Genomic DNA, 20,027 nt, shown 5'->3' with positions numbered 1-20,027 from the left:
GAAAGCTGACTAAAGCTGGATTTAAGCTCAGCCGAAATTTTTGCGAAGAACCTAATGGTGTTTCGAAAGGATAGGCTGAACACTGTTGGCGGTGGCGTGTTTGTTGCTGTTACAAGTAGTTTAACTTGTCGCGAAATTGAAGTAGATACTTCCTGTGAATTAGTATGGGCAGAGGTCATTGTTGGCAAGCGGAATAAAATAATAATTGGGTCCTTTTACCGACCTCCCAATTCAGACGATACAGTTGCTGAAAGGTTCAAAAAAAAGGAATTCGGTAAACTTCGGCTACACAATAAATCAGTCTAATCTAAAAGCCGTAAATTCAACTAAATACCTTGGAATTACAATTTCGAACAACTTAAATTGGAAGGAACACACAGAAAATATTGTGGGGAAGGCTAATCAGAGACTACTTTTTACTGGCAGGACACTGAGAAAATGTAACAGATCTACTAAGGAGACTGCCTACATTACGCTTGTTCTAATATTTTCCGGGTATGCAGCCGTATCCCGTCGACATTCTGCCACAATGTGGCAGATTGTCGACGGGATCCGGCTGCATACCCGGAAATTATTCGAAGAAGATATACGCCGGGAAAATTTCAGAAGTTACATTACGCTTGTCTGTCCTCTTTTAGAATACTACTGCGTGCTGTGGGATCCTTACCAGATAGGACTGACGGAGTACATTGAAAAAGTTCAAAGAAGGGCAGCATCTTTTGTACTATCGCGAAATATGGGAGAGTGTGTCATAGAAATGATACAGGATTTTGGCTGGACATCATTAAAAGAAAGGCCTTGTTTGTTGCGACAGAATTCTCACGAAATTCCAATCACCAATTTTCTCCTCCGAACGTGAAAATATTTTGTTGACACCGACCTACATAAGGAAAAACGATCACCACGATAAAATAAGGGAAATCAGAGATCGTACGGAGAGATTTAGGTGTTCGTTCTTTCCGCGCTTTACGAGATTGGAATAATAGAGAATTGTGAATGTGGTTCGATGAACCCTCTGCCAGGCACTTAAATGTGATTTGCGGAGTATCCATGTAGGTGTACATGTAACCAAAAAGCGGTCCATATTCAGCATCGTATGCTCTGAGTTTTGATGAACTGTCAAACACTCTTAATCAAGTTTGGTCGACCATCCAAAAACGATTGTTGCAGGTTGGTAAAGACAAAGAAAGCTAACCGATCCATGAGACGCCAATTATTGCTTCCGCTGTGCAATACAGAAGGGGTTCTATGTTTTTTTTTTTTTTTTTTAAATCGCTTGATCACTATAGATGAGAAATGCGTTCTCTGTGATAATCCAGAATGCAAAAGGCAGTTGCTCTGCGAATGAATATCCAAGAACCACACCTATCCACGTTTACACCCCCAAAAAGCGCTTTTGGATGTTTGGTGGAGCATGTGAAAGGTCGTTCAGTTTGAAGTGCTGACACCAGGACAAAGTGTGATTGCAGACCTTGACTGTGAACAACTGGATCGAGTAAAAGTAAATGAAAAGTGCCCTGCGATCGACAGCAGAAAAGGCGTTGTTCCGCAACACGATAAAAGACCGCACTGCGCAAGACAAACTCTGGAAAAAATTAATGAACTGATGTGGGAGGTAGTGCCACATTCGCCATACTCGGGCGACATTGTGCCACCGGATTTTAATTTATTCCGATCACTAAAACGTTTTTTTAAATGCCAGAAAAATTTTAAAATGTGCTTGATGTCCACAAGACAGTTTTGTTTTGAAACCAATTGGTTTTTGTCTATCCAGCACTGAAACCTTACACATTAGATGACAAAACGTACTTGATAGCGTGGGTGATTACATCACCGATAAAAACAAACTTTTTAATGATTTGTCTGAATTCATCGTAAAATAACATTATAAAAACAGGGGCAAAGCCTTTCTGATTTTCCTTCGTATGTGGATACTGCCTGCTAAATTTGTTAGGAATGTGTTAGTAGTAAAGAAATAATAAATCAAAATGTAACGCCTTATGCAGAAGCTTTTACTGCACAGATATCGTTGATGTAGTACGCGATAAACTTTTCTCCTTTCAGTATTCTATTGGACGTGTCAGCGAGACAAAGTATAGATTTAAAGTTACGTTTAAAGTTCGTTGTAAGCAAATTTCGATGCTCTCATTCTAAAATACTCCATGAATATAGTCTGGGTAATTTGCTTACACTGCCTCAACACATGTACACAGTTTATAATTTCAATATTTGTCTTATTGTGTTAAACGTTTAACCTAATATGCCTCTTAATGGTTAGAAAAGGACTCCATTTTAAATTTTTAAGGTCTGTCAATAATCTTGGAAGTAATGAAATAAATTTTTGTTGCCCCTGAAATCCATTACATAGTTTCTCTGCAACTGCTATTGCTTTAGCCGTTTAGTACTAGTACAATCAAAAGTGAATCAAACAAGAAAGCAGCTTCGTATCAAATTTTCTTACATAGATAGAACCTTTACGTCAGCAGCATCACAGCAGTTTCACACAGATACAGAAAGAAAGGCTAAACGTTTAAGGGGAGTAACATAGCGAAGCCACCATTCACGTGTCGTTCGTTCGTAACACTCCCTCACTGGGTCCTTGGTTCATAATATTGCACTATTTGGCCAATACTTACTAGAAACAGGAGTTATTTGTACCTGTATAACACTCTTTTAGCCGCTGTACAAGAAAGAGCGTCTGCTCTGTAGGTTTGGTTTTTAGAGTGCACTGTGTCCTCCGTGCCTACCACACCTTTTGGATCCTATTTCTGCCACTGACATAGGGGGACCCTAGCGTTCCCTCTTGTGTTTTGGTATAGTCCAACATGGTTATACACATTATCGGTTGAACTCTTAGTACATCTACTCATTTCAGCGTTTTAGTTACTTCGCGTACTAATACGCTTCTTTCGTTGTTGTTGTTGTGGTCTTCAGTCCTGAGACTGGTTTGATGCAGCTCTCCATGCTACTCTATCCTGTGCTAGCTTCTTCATCTCCCAGTACCTACTGCAACCTACATCATTCTGAATCTGCTTAGTGTATTGATCTCTTGGTCTCCCTCTACGATTTTTACCCTCCACGCTGCCCTCCAATGCTAAATTTGTGATCCCTTGATGCCTCAAAACATGTCCTACAAACCGATCCCTTCTTCTAGTCAAGTTGTGCCACAAACTTCTCTTCTCCCCAATCCTATTCAATACCTCCTCATTAGTTACGTGATCTACCCACCTTATCTTCAGCATTCTTCTGTAGCACCACATTTCGAAAGCTTCTATTCTCTTCTTGTCCAAACTATTTATCGTCCATGTTTCACTTCCATACATGGCTACACTCCATACAAATACTTTCAGAAACGACTTCCTGACACTTAAATCTATACTCGATGTTAACAAATTTCTCTTCTTCAGAAACGATTTCCTTGCCATTGCCAGTCTACATTTTATATCCTCCCTACTTCGACCATCATTAGTTATTTTACTCCCTAAATAGCAAAACTCCTTTACTACTTTAAGTGTCTCATTTCCTAATCTAATTCCCTCAGTATCCCCCGATTTAATTTGACTACATTCCATTATCCTCGTTTTGCTTTTGTTGATGTTCATCTTATATCCTCCTTTCAAGACACTGTCCATTCCGTTCAACTGCTCTTCCAAGTCCTTTGCTGTCTCTGACAGAATTACAATGTCATCGGCGAACCTCAAAGTTTTTACTTCTTCTCCATGAATTTTAATACCTACTCCGAATTTTTCTTTTGTTTCCTTTACTGCTTGCTCAATATACAGATTGAATAACATCGGGGAGAGGCTACAACCCTGTCTCACTCCTTTCCCAACCACTGCTTCCTTTTCATGCCCCTCGACTCTTATAACTGCCATCTGGTTTCTGTACAAATTGTAAATAGCCTTTCGCTCCTTGTATTTTACCCCTGCCACCTTCAGAATTTGAAAGAGAGTATTCCAGTCAACATTGTCAAAAGCTTTCTCTAAGTCTACAAATGCTAGAAATGTAGGTTTGCCTTTTCTTAATCTTTCTTCTAAGATAAGTCGTAAGGTCAGTATTGCCTCACGTGTTCCAACATTTCTACGGAATCCAAACTGATCTTCCCCGAGATCCGCTTCTACCAGTTTTTCCATTCGTTTGTAAAGAATTCGCGTTAGTATTTTGCAGCCATGACTTATTAAACTGATAGTTCGGTAATTTTCACATCTGTCAACACCTGCTTTCTTTGGGAATGGAATTATTATATTCTTCTTGAAGTCTGTGGGTATTTCGCCTGTCTCATACATCTTGCTCACCAGATGGTAGTGTTTTGTCATGACTGGCTCTCCCAAGGCCATCAGTAGTTCTAATGGAATGTTGTCTACTCCCGGGGCCTTGTTTCGACTCAGGTCTTTCAGTGCTCTGTCAAACTCTTCACGCAGTATCTTATCTCCCATTTCATCTTCATCTACATCCTGTTCCATTTCCATAATATTGTCCTCAAGTACATCGCCCTTGTATAAACCCTCTATATACTCCTTCCACCTTTCTGCCTTCCCTACTTTGCTTAGAACTGGGTTGCCATCTGAGCTCTTGATATTCATACAAGTGGTTCTCATCTCTCCAAAGGTCTCTTTAATTTTCCTGTAGGCAGTATCTATCTTACCCCTAGTGAGACAAGCCTCTACATCCTTACATTTGTCCTCTAGCCATCCCTGCTTAGCCATTTTGCACTTCCTGTCGATCTCATTTTTGAGACGTTTGTATTCCTTTTTGCCTGCTTCATTTACTGCATTTTCATATTTTCTCCTTTCGTAACACCGATAAATTCTACTGCAAATGTCCATAAATAAGGTCGTTTTGATATACACTACACCGCGGTTTTTAATTTAAAGTTTCTACTACTTCACTGTTGATGCACAACTTCGAAGCTTTCTTCCATAATTTCAACAAACACATCAGATACACATAACAAAGATTTTAGTGATTAATGATATATTCTCCATCACTATTTACAGTAGCCTGCCAACGCTGGGATAACTTTTAGATTCCACGACGTTAGGAACAAGTCGAGCCGTCTTCGAAGCGCCATTTTTATCCAGGAAAGAAGTTCCTTGAAGGCTGCTCCATAGAGAGAGGATAAAATGAAAATCTGAGGGTGCAAGATCAGGTGAATAAGGTATGTTGCGGAATGACTTCCCAACCCAACTCCTGCACAGTGATTTTTGTCAGTCTTATCAGAGCGCGAGCGGGAGTTACTGTGGAGTAGCACCGCTTCAAGCAGTCTCCCTGGTCGTTGTCGTTCGATTGCGTCTGCAAGACGTCTCAGTTGTTGGCAATAAATGTCAGCAGCGATGAAATTACAGCACGTATATACAGCCACTTCGGTTGCACAACATTTTGTGAGTTGACCACGGTTTCGACTGTACTAGGGCAATCTTCATCAGAATAAAAAGTTACATGCAATAAATGAAGTCAGACCATGGTTTAAAACTTCTAAACAAAAGTGGTCTCGTCAAACAGAAGCACTTTTGCTCAGACGTTTTAAACCATGGTCTGACTTCATTTATTGCATGTAACTTTTTATTCTGATGAAGATTGCCCTAGTGCAGTCGAAACCGCAGTCAACTGACAAAATGTTGTGGAACCGAAGTGGCTGTAATTAAATAGCGTACGGTTGCTGGATCACAGCCAGTCAAATGTTTAAAATTTCAGCAGCGATGGTTACACAAAGGGGAAGCAATTCGTAGTACATCGCACTGTCGTTGTTCCACTAGATGCACAACATTATCTTTCGCGGATGCACGCAGGTCTTTGTACTGGGAATTGCTGCTTTGTTTGGACTCAACTATTTCCTTCTTTTCCTTATGTTAGCGTGAAGATAGCATTTCTCGTCATCAGTAACGATACAGAATAGGAACGGTCGGTATTGTTCACCAGCCAATTGATAATGATCAAGGAGAGAGGCACATATGCCCATCCGCTGATTTTTGGATAATTTCCAAGAATGATTGCCTATCGCACTCGTGGAGGCCAAACGACACATATCGACCGTGCCATTGTAAATCTATCATGCGAGTCTCGAGGCGGACGTTATCAGTAAGTTTACTGTGGTCACCATAGCAACGACAGAAGAAGAGCGTTAAAAAATACTTGTAATTACAAAGGACACGACTTACCGTAGTCGTCGTCGGTGCTGTCGTCATGTGAAAGTCCATGTGATGTGTAGGCTTCAGGGACAATTCCCTTTTTCCCATAGCCTGGGTAAACTCTGCCGATATTGCGCAAGAATATTGGCAGAGTGTCACATGCGTTAACTTTTGCCTGCAAGCGCAAGTTGTGGAAGTAGAGGTACTGAAACAAGTACTCTTTGTCCTGGACCCCCTTCTCTTTTAATGTACGACTTCACAGATTTCCATAGCCACTCAATATTCTGCGTCTGGACACTGGGGTCTTCCGAACACACGAACTCCACAGAATGGTTGATGAACTTGTGGTCGAATCATTCAGCTTCCAGAGTGTTGCACGACTGAAACCCGTCTGTAATTACTTTAGTACCAGGCAGTATGAAGTGCATTATCAGATCCACTTATGTGACCTTGTCTATGGACAATACTCTCACAACGAAACACTTCCGGGACTCTTTCTATTCCACCGAATACCCAAATGTGATCGATTTGACTTTATGAAAGTTGAGATTCGTCCACTTCCACAACTTTACTCGCTTCACCAATTGGTACACTGTCGTTTGTCACTACCACATAACAGACTTCTCGCCAAAACCCGAAATAGTCACACACCGTATTTGCAGATAACTCAGTTTATGATGCTGTCGCTTGCAACGTGAAGTCTCGAATCCAGCACGAAAGAAGAATTACGCTGGTCTGGATGGATAACTTAGAAGATTAGAATCACGTATTCTTCCTGATACTCGTTCGTTTTCCGCACTGTCCGCACTGAAATTGGAACGGTATTTCAGCATCGAAACTCCTCTTACGAAGTTTTCACACTTCGCAGCACCACAGTCAACACAGTCCCTGCTTTCGTCGACCGGTAGAACTCCATATTTGCGGCAAAAACTCAAACCCTTTTCTACGTTGGATATGCATCTAATTAGATCTTTCCATGTCAGAGAATCCGCCGAAGAAATGTCAGGAGCACCAGACGTGACACTCACTATGCACAGAAATCGTCTGAGTTTCCCAACCAAGTCACAAATCATTCACGGAGAAAGGAGCAAGTAAATGAACGACGGAAAACAGATAAAAATGACGATCACAAATAACTGATCATAACGCCCGCCACGAGACTCACATTATCGATTTACAATCGCACGTTCGAAAAAAATGGCTCTGAGCACTATGGGACTGAACTTCTAAGGTCATCAGTCCCCTAGAGCTTAGAACTACTTAAACCTAACTAACCTAAGGACATCACACACATCCATGCCCGAGGCAGGATTCGAACCTGCGACCGTAGCGGTCACGCGGTTCCAGACTGTAGCGCCTTTAACCGCTTGGCCACACCGGCCGGCTCGCACGTTCGATATGTCTCGTTTGGACCCCGCGACTTCGATAGGCAATCATCCTTGGAAATTACAGATTTTTTTTTATTGTGGCTTAGAGCATGCGGTACCCATCTATCAGATTTTTAAACAGTCTCCATTAGATGCAAATGTCTCACAATGGTAGAATGACCACAGTTCATCACGTGTGCCAGTTCTCGAGTACACTGGCGCGGAGCGTTGTGGAGTAATGCGTTTGAACGATACTCATCATACCCGAACTTGGAGAGTCACTAATGTCAAAAGGATCCTCCTTAAGAGCTGAAAACGATTTACTTGCGGTGCTGTGTCTAACGGCATTATTCCCATACACGGCACAAATGTTTCTGGTTGCATCTGCTGCTGTCACCCCTCTACTGAACTCAAAGAGAAGAATACCTCATAAAAGTTTCGATTTCTCCTCTTGGCATTCCATTTCTAGCGTCCACATCTCCACTCAGTATTTTCAAATGGCAAAATGACAATATGTACACAAATAGCAACAGTGCGCTACAGATAAAAAAATGACAATCGATAGAGAAATAAATAGCAACCGGTATACCAACACGCAAAACAACAACGCTACGAAGCTATGCACTAACCTAAAAGGTATACCAGATAAAAAAGTGCTACGGAGGGCGAGAATGCGTGTACACGAGTAGAGGGGTGGAATCCCCTAAGCACAGTGGAGGCGCTGCGGGGCCGATGTGTGTACTCGCAGTAGCACGCCCTCTGCACCTCGCTGGGGGCGGCGCCGAGGCGCACTCGAGCGCCGCCGCCACAACCGGTGCGGGGGCGGCAGCAGGAGCAGCGGGCGGCTATACCGCAGGCCGCGGCGCGCCCTGGAGTGGCCTGCGGGGGCGGGCGGGGGCGGCAGCCTGAGTCACCGCTCTCCAGGCGGCGGGCTCTCCACTCCAGTCCCGAGGCCGCGCCACCGGTCCGTACACAATGGCCCGCCGCGTCTAGCCTCGAGGACACGTTCCCGGCAGGCGCGAGGGTTTGCCCGGTACTCCAGCTACCGGTTTCTCCACGGGCCCAGTACGTACGGCACTCATTAGCGACAACTTGTGCACCCAGGTGTCCAGAGCAACGCCGGAGTCGAATGGAATTCCCTCATCGTAACCGTGCAAGCTACGGTAGAGGTAAGACTCCTGGCTATTGTTCCCCACGACAATCTCCTAGATTTACCTTCGTCTATCCATTTATCCATTTGTACAGAAACCAGATGGCCGTTATAAGAGTCGTGAGGCATGAAGGGAAGGCAGTGATTGGGAAGGGAGTGAGACAGGGTTGTAGTCTCTCCCCGATGTTATTCAATCTGTATATTGAGCAAGCAGTAACGGAAACAAAAGAAAAATTCGGAGTAGGTACTAAAATCCAGGGAGAAGAAATAAAATCTTTGAGGTTCGCCGATGACATTGTAATTCTGTCAGAGACAGCAAAGGACTTGGAAGAGCAGTTGAACGGAATGGACAGTGTCTTGAAAGGAGGATATAAACTGAACATCAACAAAAGCAAAACGAGGATAATGGAATGTAGTCGAATTAAGTCTGGTGCTGCTGAGGGAATTAGATTAGGAAATGAGACACTTAAAGTAGTAAAGGAGTTTTGCTATTTGGGGAGCAAAATAACTGATGATGGTTGAAGTAGAGAGGATATAAAATGTAGACTGGCAATGGCAAGGAAAGCGTTTCTGAAGAAGAGAAATTTGTTAACATCGAGTATAGATTTAAGTGTCAGGAAGTAGTTTCTGAAAGTATTTGTATGGAGTGTAGCCATGTATGGAAGTGAAACATGGACGATAAATAGTTTGGACAAGAAGAGAATAGAAGCTTTCGAAATGTGGTGCTACAGAAGAATGCTGAAGATTAGATGGGTAGATCACATAACTAATGATGAGGTATTGAATAGAATTGGGGAAAAGAGGAGTTTGTGGCACAACTTGACAAAAAGAAGGGACCGGTTGGTAGGACATGTTCTGAGGCATCAAGGGATCACCAGTTTAGTATTGGAGGGCAGCGTGGAGGGTAAAAATCGTAGAGGGAGACCAAGAGATGAATACACTAAGCAGACTCAGAAGGATGTAAGTTGCAGTAAGTACTGGGAGATGAAGCTTGCATATGATAGGGTAGCATGGAGAGCTGCATCAAACAAGTCTCAGGGCTCAAGACCACAACAACAACAACAACAACAACAACAACAACATCCATCCTCAGATAGATCGTGAACGTCGTTATTTTGTATTTTATTTCAGTACGAATGCATACTTAAGCTGCATTTAAAAGTCTTACTTTATACGCTATCGAATTGGATAAGGATGTGTACTTAAGCTGTACTCAAAAGTCGTGCTTTATTTGCTATCAATTTGGGTAAGAATGTTGAAACGCCTGGTTAAATCCGCAGGACAGAACAGGTAGTTGCAATGGTGGAAAGGGGCAAAAAATGAGCGGCTGTCAGTTACACTCGAACACACATAAGCTTATTTAGTTGCCCAAACATTACAGCGCAAATTTCCGAGCTTAACTATCGACTGAATATGTCACACAATGTTATGGCTTAAGGCACAACCTATTTAATTTTTAAAACGGCTGAAGGCCCATTATTAAAAACCGAACTAAAAGCATACAAATTCAAACCATTGCCTATGAGCCATTAAAACACACAATCAAATCCCAATAAGAAAAGGCAGTACAGCCAGCGGCGCTCAGAAGTTTCCTGGGTGTCGGTCTGCACTTGAAATATTAACGATCGCTTAGAGGAGACAGGTAGTCGGTCCAACTATATCCGATCCGCCGGCAACCCAACCGACAGATCGTCAACAGACCAATGTTCAAGGTAAGTTCCGCTCCACACTTGCACCAAAATTCCACCGATGCTGATAGCAGAGACCGTGGAACCAAAGACAACGGATTCCAGACAACCCATAACGGGTGGACGACCCGAAAACCCACGTCGTTTTGTCAAAAATGGTTCAAATAGCTGTAAGCAGTATGGGACTTAACATCTAAGGTCATCAGTCCCCTAGACGTAGAACTACTTAAACCTAACTAATCTAAAGACATCACACACATCCATGCCCGTGGCAGGATTCGAACCTGCGACCGTAGTAGCAGCGCGGTTCCGGACTGAAGCGCCGAGAACCGCTCGGCCAAAGCGGCCGGCGTCGTTTAATCAAACGACCGACTAACTTAGAGGCAGTATGCCGACAACGCTTAAATAAACTTGTCAGTTAAAGTCACATAACTACCCACAGCCCCACGAATATCTGCTCGAGGATTAGTCGATGCTGACGGCAGTGACTGTGCAATAACGAGGACGAACCACGAGTCGGTTCACACAGTCAACCCATAAGCAATCGCCGGCCAAATGCACGTCGTCTAACAAGACGGCCGACCGACGGTCAACCAAAGTCGTCCCCCCTCAGAACAATCGTCGGGCAAGTGATGGCTATCCGCATCTTCCTGATGCTGCATGCCCAACTGGTTCTACGTCACGACTGTGCCAACCGAGCAACTGCTACACAATAGCACGGAAACAGCACTAAAATAACTGGGCAGTCGATATCACAAGCTACACACAATATCACAAACACTTCGACGAAGAACGCGACCAGTGGTAAAACAGTGACTATGCCGTGACGAGGACGAACCACGAGTTTTGACACACACATCTCCAATCCATAAACGATCGGCGAGCAATCACGTCGTCCGGTAAGACGACCAACCGACGATCAACCAACACCGTCCCTATTGAAACCACGTGTGCCGTCAACGGTCGGGCGAGTCATCGCTATCCGAACCTCACTGCCGCTCCAACCAGACCGACTCCTGCCGCGTCCCAACTGTCCGACTGCCAGGTGCGAACTCCAGTGCTGGGGCGTTGCAACTCACTGCCAGATACGAACTAACTTCTCAACACACGACAACCAGGAAGTAACAGCAGTCAGCAAAGATAATACGCCAGGGCTTATATCGATAAGCGCCGCTACTGCCGCTCACGGGCAGGCAAGGCGGCAACTCAGTGACACCAGTAACAGAAATTAACATAACGAGATGGTAGCACAGTAAAAACAGGATGTGATATGAGATATGGCACGAACATGACCCACGAACGGCGCAAATGTATACTTAAGCTGTATTCAAAAGTCTTACTGTATTTGCTATTGATATGGGTAAGAATGTATACTTAAGCTTGTAATCTCACACTCCAACTCATCACTATTAAATTCGATGTCTTAGTATCTTCACTATTTTCAAAAGCTTCGAGAGGCGTAAGATATACGAAATAATAACATTTTACTTTTCTTCATTATCTAGATGTTATCGATGGCTCAAAGTCTTGTCTAGGGGTACCTTCTTGCAGCTAAAATTTTGATTTGACGTTGCGGGTTCTTGTTGCACTAAATAACTAATGAAGATTTGCCTGTTACTGTAAATATCTTTTTATTTTATCCTATTCTTCTAAATGACATTGACTTAACAATTTCCTCATTCAAAAAACAATAATTATATCGTTGTTGACAAGTTTGGCAAAATACTTGCGCTTCCATCAGAGGCATGCCCACCACTGCTTGCATTCTGCGGTACTCACAATTTCTAAAGAGTTTACAAACTTCCTCGACAGGAGAAAATCATATCATTATTTCATAAATGAATCCATAAAGAAATTTAATAATTAGCGTTAGATAAATCATATCCTTATTTCATAAATGAATCCAGAAACAAATTTAATAATTAGCGTTAGATTTCTAATTAATAATATGAATTTTAAATATGCCAGAAATTTCGTAGTTTCAAATATTTTTAAAAGAAGAGTAATTTAAACTGTTAGTACATATCGAACGTAACACATTAATTTCTTTTGTATGCATTTTAGCCTTGTATATAATACATCTTATACAAAATCATATGAATTCTTTTAGTGAAACTGCTGCTACGGTAGCAGGTTCGAATCCTGCCTCGGGCATGGATGTGTATGATGTCCTTAGGTTTGTTAGGTTTAAGTATTTCTAAGTCTAGGGGACTGATGACCTCAGATGTTAAGTCCCATAGTGCTTACAGCCATTTGAACCATTTTTTAGTGAAACAGCAGAGGTAATCTTCACATATACGAGATCCGTGATTAATCCTGGTATCGGTAATTTCTATGAAAAAAGGTAGTGTTAGAATAGGATGATTCATTACTAGGTGCATTCAAAAGTCGCACTTTATATGCTGTCGATTTGGTTAAGAATGTATACTTAAGCTCCATTCACAAGTCTTACTTTATATGCTGTCGAGTTGGGTAAGAATGTATACATAAGCTGTATTCAAAAATTAGTTCAAATGGCTCTAAGCACTATGGGACTTAACATCTGAGGTCATCAGTCCCCTAGAACTTAGAACTACTTAAACTTAACTAACCTAAGGACATCACACACATCCATGCCCGAGGCACATTAGCAACAGCGCGGTTCCGGACTGAAGCGCCTAGAACCGCTCGGCCACAGCGGCCGGCTGTATTCAAAAATCTTACTTTATTTGCCATCAATTTGGGTACCAAAGTGCACCATCTTCAGGCACCTCAAAAGAACAGACATTTCGTGTCATATCTATACATAAACTATCTGGTCAAAACTATCTGGAAAGCCCTATGTAACGCGGAACTAAGCATCAGACATCACGAGATGCGTACGTGCCACCATGAAAGGAGAAACAGATGTAATGTCATTAAAGAATCACTAACAGCAGAGTGCAAAGGTCAGGAGAGGGCAGTGAGTTCGATAGTGGAGTAGTCACTTGATGTGACTTGCGTGTCAGATCCACCAGGGCCATTTCAACAATTGTAAAGTGCCAAAGTCGATTGTTGGATATGTGATTGTGTGACTGTGGAGCGCAACAACCACAGCAGAGTGCACAGGTCAGGAGAGGTCAGTGAGTTCGAAAGTGGACTATTCACTTGATGTCACTTGCGTATCAGATCCACCAGGGCAATTCTAACAATTGTAATGTGCCCAAGTCGATTGTTGGTGATGTGACTGTGTGACTGTGGAGCGCAACAACCACAGCTGAACTAGGTCAAGGTAGATATCATGTACTGAAGGACACGGACCATAGAGCACTGCGGAAAATGGCTGTAAAAAATCGTACAAGAATAGCGGAAGGAATCGCTCGTGAGTCCCAAAGTCCTACCAGCGGGCGAGCTAACACAGTGACTGTGCCTAGGGAGTCGGTAACCTCCTCACAAGCTACACATTTCTATAATCAATGGTAAGCGACGCCTGGGGGAATGTAAATAGCGGCGCCACTGGACAGTGGAGACTGGAAACGAGTGATTTGTAGTGCTGGATTACGCTACATCCGTTTACATCTTGTCATTTTATCATTTGGAGATAGTGGGTGGGGCTGTGGGCGCTAGAAAGTGGAGTACCAAGTGAAGAAATGTGAACTTTTTCGATGTATTCTTATGTTTGAGATCAGAAGAGGGTTACAGGAGCGGAGGCAGCGAGTAACATATGCGCCGCGTATGGGGATAATTCCACTGGACAGAGCACGGCAAGAAAGTGGTTCTCTCCTTCTAAGGTGAATCCTTTTGACATTCTGATTCTCCAAATTCAGCAGGGCCTTCGGTGTATGATTAAGATCGTTAAAACGGATTAATCCACAATGATCCACGTCAGTGCGCTCGAGAACTGGCAAATGTGATGAACTGTGATCATTCCACCATCGTGCGACATTTACGCGTAATGGGGAAGGTTCAAAAAGTGGCTGTATGGGTACCGCATGCTCTAAACCAAAAATCATCGGGTGGCCATGTGTGCATCTCTGCGTGCTGCACTGACAATTCCTATCGCGCACCGTTACTGGTGACCAGAAATGGTGCCTATATGCCAATATAAGAAAAAGAAAGGAATGGTTGATCCCAAAGCACCAATTCCCCGTAGAAAGAACAGCGCGTATCCACGAAAGATAATACGAGGGTTGGAACTTTAATGGTGGCAACTATTTATACTACTGGCCATTAAAATTGCTACACCAAATAGAAATGCAGATTATAAACGGGTATTCATTGGACAAATATATTATACTAGAACTGACATGTGATTACATTTCCACGAAATTTGGGTTCATAGATCCTGAGAAATCAGTACCCAGAACAACCACCTCTGGCCGTAATAACGGCCCTGATACGCCTGGACATGCAGCTTCAACACGATACATCAGTTCATCAAGAGTAGTGACTGGCGTATTGTGACGAGCCAGTTGCTCGGCCACCATTGACCAAACGTTTTCAATTGGTGAGAGATCTGGAGAATGTGCTGACCAGGGTAGCAGTCGAACATTTTCTGTATCCAGAAAGGCCTGTACAGGACCTGCAACATGCGGCCGTGCATTATCCTGCTGAAATGTAGGGTTTCGCAGGGATCAAATGAAGGGTAGAGCCACGGGTCGTAACACATCTGAAACGTAACGTCCACTGTTCAAAGTGTCGTCAGTGCGAACAAGAGGTGACCGAGACGTGTAACCAATGGCACCCCAAACCATCACGCCGGGTGATACGCTAGTATTGGGATGACGAATACACGCTTCCAATGTGCGTTCACCGCGATGTCGCCAAACACGGATGCGACCATCATGATGCTGCAAACGCAACATGGATTCATCCGAAAAAATGACGTTTTGCCATTCGTGCACCCAGGTTCAAAATGGCTCTGAGCACTATGGGACTTAACTTCTGAGGTCATCAGTCAACTAGAACTTGGAACTACTTAAACCTAACTAACCTAAGGACATCACACACATCCATGCCCGAGGCAGGATTCGAACCTGCGACCGTAGTGGTCGCGCTGTTCCAGACTGTAGCGCCTAGAACCCCTCGGCCACCGAGGCCGGCCACCCAGGTTCATCGTTGAGTAAACCATCGCAGGCGGTCCTGTCTGTAATGCATCGTCGAGGGTAACCGCAGCCATGGTCTCCGAGCTGATAGTCCATGCTGCTGCAAACGTCGTCGAACTGTTCGTGCAGATGGTTGTTGTCTTGCAAACGTCCCCATCTGTTGACTCAGGGATCGAGACGTGACTGCACGATCCGTTATAGGCATGCGGATAAGATGCCTGTCATCTCGGCTGCTAGTGATACGAGGCCGTTGGTATCCAGCTCGGCGTTCCGTATTACCCTCCTGAACCCACAGATTCCATATTCTGCTAACAGTCATTGGATCTCGACCAACGCGAGCACCAATGCCGCTATACGATAAACCGCAATCGCGATAGGCTACAATCCTACCTTTATCAAAGTCGGAAACGTGATGGTACGCATTTCTCCTCCTTACGCGAGGCATCACAACAACGATTCACCAGGCAACGCCGGTCAACTGCTGTTTGTGTAAGAGAAATCGTTTGGAAACTTTCCTCATGTCAGCAAAAAAAAAAATGGTTCAAATGGCTCTGAATACTATGGGACTCAACTGCTGTGGTCATTAGTCCCCTAGAACTTAGAACTACTTAAACCTAACTAACCTAAGGACATCACAAACATCCATGCCCGAGGCAGGATTCGAACCTGCGACCGTAGCAGTCGCACGGTTCCGGACTGCGCGCCTAGAACCGTGAGACCACCGCGGCCGGCCTTCATGTCAGCACGTAGTAGGTGTTGCCACGACGCCAACCTTGTGTGAATGCTCTGGAAAGGTAATCATTTGCATACCACAGCATCTTCTTCCTGTCGGTTAAATTTCGCGTCTGTAGCACGTCATCTTCGTGGTGTAGCAATTTTAATGGCCAGTAGTGTATTTACAGCTCGCTCAAAATAGATACGTGTTTCAAAGTTTTACTGATCTTCAAAGTAGTCACCAACATTGTGTATAACCTGTTGCCTGCGATGTGGAAGTCGTAGGATACCCTTAGCAGTGCCAGTTGCGTTGAGAGTTCTAGCGGCGCGGTCTATTGCCCGACGAATTTGTAGCAGTTCTGAAGCGAATGCCGTGAAGTGTTTCCTTCAGTTTAAAAACCGAGTTGAACTCACGAGGGCTTAAGTCAGAGGAGTGCAGTAGGTGGTATAGCACTTAGCAGCCCCATCAGTCAAACAAATCAGTAACAGTTTGCGCTACGGTCGCAGGTTCGAATCCTGCCTTAGGTTAGTTAGGTTTAAGTAGTTCTAAGTTCTAGGGGACTTATGACCTCAGCAGTTGAGTCCCATAGTGCTCAGAACCATTTGAACCATTTTTTTGAAGTAACAGTTTGCACTGTACGTGCTTGAGCATTGTCCTGCAAAATGACTGTCAGGTCCTGTAGTGTCATCACTTCTGTGTCTATGCTGTTCATTTTTGGAACACAACCTACGACTAGCTACTTTGAAGGTCAGTAAAACTTTGAAACAAGTATTTATTTTGTACGAACTGTAAATAAATACACTCCTGGAAATTGAAATAAGAACACCGTGAATTCATTGTCCCAGGAAGGGGAAACTTTATTGACACATTCCTGGGGTCAGATACATCACATGATCACACTGACAGAACCACAGGCACATAGACACAGGCAACAGAGCATGCACAATGTCGGCACTAGTACAGTGTATATCCACCTTTCGCAGCAATGCAGGCTGCTATTCTCCCATGGAGACGATCGTAGAGATGCTGGATGTAGTCCTGTGGAACGGCTTGCCATGCCATTTCCACCTGGCGCCTCAGTTGGACCAGCGTTCGTGCCGGACGTGCAGACCGCGTGAGACGACGCTTCATCCAGTCCCAAACATGCTCAATGGGGGACAGATCCGGAGATCTTGCTGGCCAGGGTAGTTGACTTACACCTTCTAGAGCACGTTGGGTGGCACGGGATACATGCGGACGTGCATTGTCCTGTTGGAACAGCAAGTTCCCTTGCCGGTCTAGGAATGGTAGAACGATGGGTTCGATGACGGTTTGGATGTACCGTGCACTATTCAGTGTCCCCTCGACGATCACCAGTGGTGTACGGCCAGTGTAGGAGATCGCTCCCCACACCATGATGCGGGTGTTGGCCCTGTGTGCCTCGGTCGTATGCAGTTCTGATTGTGGCGCTCACCTGCACGGCGCCAAACACGCATACGACCATCATTAGCACCAAGGCAGAAGCGACTCTCATCGCTGAAGACGACACGTCTCCATTCGTCCCTCCATTCACGCCTGTCGCGACACCACTGGAGGCGGGCTGCACGATGTTGGGGCGTGAGCGGAAGACGGCCTAACGGTGTGCGGGACCGTAGCCCAGCTTCACGGAGACGGTTGCGAATGGTCCTCGCCGATACCCCAGGAGCAACAGTGTCCCTAATTTGCTGGGAAGTGGCGGTGCGGTCCCCTACGGCACTGCGTAGGATCCTACGGTCTTGGCGTGCATCCGTGCGTCGCTGCGGTCCGGTCCCAGGTCGACGGGCACGTGCACCTTCCGCCGACCACTGGCGACAACATCGATGTACTGTGGAGACCTCACGCCCCACGTGTTGAGCAATTCGGCGGTACGTCCACCCGGCCTCCCGCATGCCCACTATACGCCCTCGCTCAAAGTTCGTCAACTGCACATACGGTTCACGTCCACGCTGTCGCGGCATGCTACCAGTGTTAAAGACTGCGATGGAGCTCCGTATGCCACGGCAAACTGGCTGACACTGACGGCGGCGGTGCACAAATGCTGCGCAGCTAGCGCCATTCGACGGCCAACACCGCGGTTCCTGGTGTGTCCGCTGTGCCGTGCGTGTGATCATTGCTTGTACAGCCCTCTCGCAGTGTCCGGAGCAAGTATGGTGGGTCTGACACACCGGTGTCAATGTGTTCTTTTTTCCATTTCCAGGAGTGTAGTTGCTACTATTGAAGCTCCAACCCTCGTATTATGCTGAGTACCCATGTGTACATATCTGCAAAATCGTTATCAATTGGCTCGTGAACAACACCTAAAATTCCTATCCTTTACAGTTACTGGTAACTATAAATGGTGTCTTTGTGCTAACATAAGGGGAAAAAAGGAATGACTGAGTCCAAGCAAGCAGCAACTCCCCGTACAAATACTTGGGCGATTCCACGATATACAATGTAAAGCATGTGGTGGAACAGCAACGGTGTGACGTACCATGAATTGCTTCCCTGAGGTGTAACCGTCACCGCTGACATTTATTGTCAACAACTGACGCGTCTTGCAGACGCAGTCCAAGAACAACAACCAGGAAGATTACGTGAAGTGATGCTACTGCTCGATAAAGCCTGGCCGGCCGCGGTGGTCTCGCGGTTCTAGGCGCGCAGTCCGGAACCGTGCGACTGCTACGGTCGCAGGTTCGAATCCTGCCTCGGGCATGGATGTTTGTCATGTCCTTAGGTTAGTTAGGTTTAAGTAGTTCTAAGTTCTAGGGGACTAATGACCACAGCAGTTGAGTCCCATAGTGCTCAGAGCCATTTGAACCATTTTTTTTGATAAAGCCTGCCCGCATTCTGCTAAACAGTATACAGGTGTCGGGTTGGGAAGTCATTCCGCACCCACCTCCTTCAGCAGAGCTTGCGCCCTCATATTTTCAGCTTTTCCGCTCTCTATCGAACACCCTTCAAGGATGTTCTTTTTCGTATGAAAATGCACTGCGAACATGTTCTTCGCCACAAAGCCACGTGATTTCTACGGTCGCGGAATCTAAAAGTTAACCCAGCATTGGCAGACTGTTGTAAACAGAGAAGGAGAATATATTATTGATAACAAAACTTTTTTCCATTTTGGTTCCCAGCTTTAACTCTATTACAGCTTTGCAAGCGATGGAGATTCTTTTGACCCGGTATAGGTCTTTTTTATTATCTTTCGAACTATGTTGCTTACATCATGGCAACGCATAAAGCTTTCATGAAACAAAAACTAGACCATTAATTACATGTATTTGTCTACCTTCTTAAAAAATTTGAGTAGATGCGCACAAGTCTGAAACATAGAAGCGGCGCGTGTTTAAATAATAAATAAATAATTAAATAAATAAATAAAAATAAAAAACCTCACAAAACATGTTTTTCTATTATCATCCGAATAAAAATATATTTCTGAAAGCCGATTTTCAATTTTATCGTAAGAATGCATTTTTTGTTACCCGATTCAATTTAAACCGTTCCCGAGCATTCAATTTACGTAAGAACTAATTTTAAGTGCTACATTGGTCTCGACTTTAAACTATAGAATACCGACAACGGATAAGGATTATTGGATAAAAGAAATTCGTTTTCATTTTATAAATTTACCTACTTTCGTGCAAAGTTTGAACCAATTCGCGCAAGTTTAGAGCATAGAAGTAGCGCGCTTCAAAAACCTCCCAGAAAAATGGGATTTTTGTTCGGAAACTGCAAACGAAGTAAGATTTTTTAAAACGGTGCAAACGTATCTTAGACGAAGGTCCGATAAACCGGTGGACCAGGTTTGAACCAATAGTCTCGCACCAGACAGGAATTATTTAAGGGGACTGTTTTTGAACGTAAAATACGAGCGGTGCACATACAAATGGTGCCATTAGCTAGGCATTAATTTCAG

Source organism: Schistocerca nitens, chromosome 1, assembly GCF_023898315.1.
Source record: "Schistocerca nitens isolate TAMUIC-IGC-003100 chromosome 1, iqSchNite1.1, whole genome shotgun sequence".
Lineage (NCBI taxonomy): Eukaryota > Metazoa > Arthropoda > Insecta > Orthoptera > Acrididae > Schistocerca > Schistocerca nitens.
This window is presented reverse-complemented; position numbering follows the sequence as displayed.